Source organism: Hipposideros armiger, unplaced genomic scaffold (genome assembly GCF_001890085.2).
Source record: "Hipposideros armiger isolate ML-2016 unplaced genomic scaffold, ASM189008v1 scaffold_219, whole genome shotgun sequence".
NCBI lineage: Eukaryota > Metazoa > Chordata > Mammalia > Chiroptera > Hipposideridae > Hipposideros > Hipposideros armiger.
The window spans coordinates 1,968,119-1,970,383 of NW_017731569.1; the positions used below are offsets into that span (position 1 = coordinate 1,968,119).

Here is a 2,265-nt window from a genome sequence, read left to right on the forward strand (position 1 = left end):
TTCCTTGATTGTATGGGAAGAACTTGTAACACAATCAGGCCAATGAGCACGCGGATTCCTAAAGAGATCTTCTCTTTCTTTGGATGGTGTGGTAAGGAGATGTGAAGGCTGACACTGCTGCAGTCATTTTACTACTTTTACTACTAGGAGGGAGAGCCCAGATCCTGTGAGGGTAACACCCCTGGCTCTCTGTTCTTTAGTTTCCTCATCTTTAAAATGGAGATGATTATAGTACCAACCTCTTGGTTTGTGAAATTAAATTGTTCAACTCATGTAAGATGCTTAGAGTAGTAAGCACTGAATAAATGGTAGTTTTTGTTAGTAGCTATACTGTATTTCTTCTACTTAAACAAAGAAGCATCATTTTCCCTCCTGAACCCGATAGAGGAATTTTTGGGATCTTAGCTGTTTGGTTAATTGTATTCTTTTTTTTTTTTTGCCATGAGGTGTGTTTTATTTTCATTAACCATACAAATAATTTTCTACAACCTCCCAGGGCAATCCGGAGATTTTGGCAGTCCGATTGTGGTGGTGGTAGGGGGTTCCCCTCAGAGCCCCACAGGCGGATGGCGTAGGCGCGGAGTGCCCAGGTTCACAGTGCATCTTGTCGCTCGTGTCCATCTTGCAGGTGGCTCTTTCTCCACAGCACAACTGGAGTCTCCAAGATGACAGAGGTGGGGAGTCCTCCAGGCTCTTTAGAAATTTCACTCTGCTTCTCCTGCTCAATGGTGTCTTTGGTCGGCAGGGTGTTCTCCTGCCGTCTCTGTCTTCTTCAGGTTGGCCTTATCGAAGCTGGCGATTTCCCCAGGGTGGGCTTGTCTGCCATTTTCTCAGAATGATTCCTGGTCTTCGCTCCGAGCGGAAGTTCCTGGTTACCGCTCGCGTTGCTGCAGCAAGAGACCTATTTAATTCTTAAAGTATCTGTTTTCTCCTATTGGCTCTTCACTTTAGTGATGTCTGCAGCATCTTTATTGAGTTTTAGACTTTCTACAGAACTGATTTGGTCAGTATTACACTGTTCATGTCAGTATTTAAATAATGAAACTTTAGGGACTGATCTCTAAGAGCCATCTCAGGACTTCTTATATCCCTCCAAAATACCTGATTCTTCCTCTTGAACCCACAGCTCTTTCTGGGAATGGTTTTGCAGACAAGGAAGAGTTGAGAGTGAGAAGAAAGAAGAGTGAGAAGAAAGAGTTGTGATGCTGTTTCTTAGCAGTGCCCACAGACTGGATATTTTCAAATGGACTATGGTGGGGCATCTGTTGAACTCAGTTAAGAGTCTGAGCTAATAAACATCTGTATATACCTGTGTCCAGGAGGCCAAAATCTGCACACACACATGCTTCGGTGCTGTTATTATTGTCCTAGTAACATTTCTTCCTTTAATATCCATGTTTATTTGCTTATTATTTTAAAGATAACAAGATCAGTAGATACAGAGAATAAATGGTTAGAATCAATTCTAGATGATTATAAATAATAGATTTTTCTTTGAAAATCAATTATTCTATTTTAGAAAGAAATGTGTCAAGTTTTTGGTTCAATTTGACAGAGCAAAGACACCTGATATTCACAGATATTCTTGTGTTGCTTTGGGAGAGCTAGGTAGATAGGAACCATGAGAAGATATGTACATTTAACACAAAAAGTGTCTAAAACATTGGTTACCTGTGAGTAGAGGAGTAAGATGGCAGAGGATGAGACTTGAAGGGGAACTCCCATTTTTTTTACTCTATGTATGATTTGAATTTTAGTTGACAGTGAATTTACGTATTACTGTAAAACTTTAAGGAATTCATTTTGAAATGTTAGTAATTTCATCCAAATTAAGGGTTATATTTTCTATGGTGAATTGTTCAGATCACATTATTGTAATCATTTTAGATGTTTATACTTGAGTCACCTGATAGTTCAGGTGAATTCAGATCCTAGCAAACTTAAATGTTGGGTATACAGCTAACTCCTTATTTATGTTTGGGACGTTACATAATTTAATGTTTCTAAAAGACCGTCTTTCATATCTCTTTTTTGAGCCCCCACCCCCCACCATTTTCAAGCCTGTGGCTCTTTTTTTGTATTTACATCTGCTATGAATATTTTGCCCGAGAGATTTGTTCTGAGATAAAACAGCACTCCTGGATATTTATGACTCTTGGCTTTCACCACTTCCTATTGAAGGAGACTCATTTGCCTTGTGAATGGAATTTTGTAGTAACCTCACACTCATGGTGATCAGAACTTTCTGCTGCAGTTGGATCTAGC

The 2,265-nt window shown here is 39.6% G+C and overlaps 1 pseudogene; it reads right to left on the bottom strand.

Annotated features, from left to right (window-relative positions):
• Positions 1–592: 592 nt before the first annotated feature.
• Positions 593–826, bottom strand: LOC109389063 (thymosin beta-10 pseudogene; annotated as a pseudogene).
• Between the last annotated feature and the right edge of the window lie 1,439 nt (positions 827–2,265).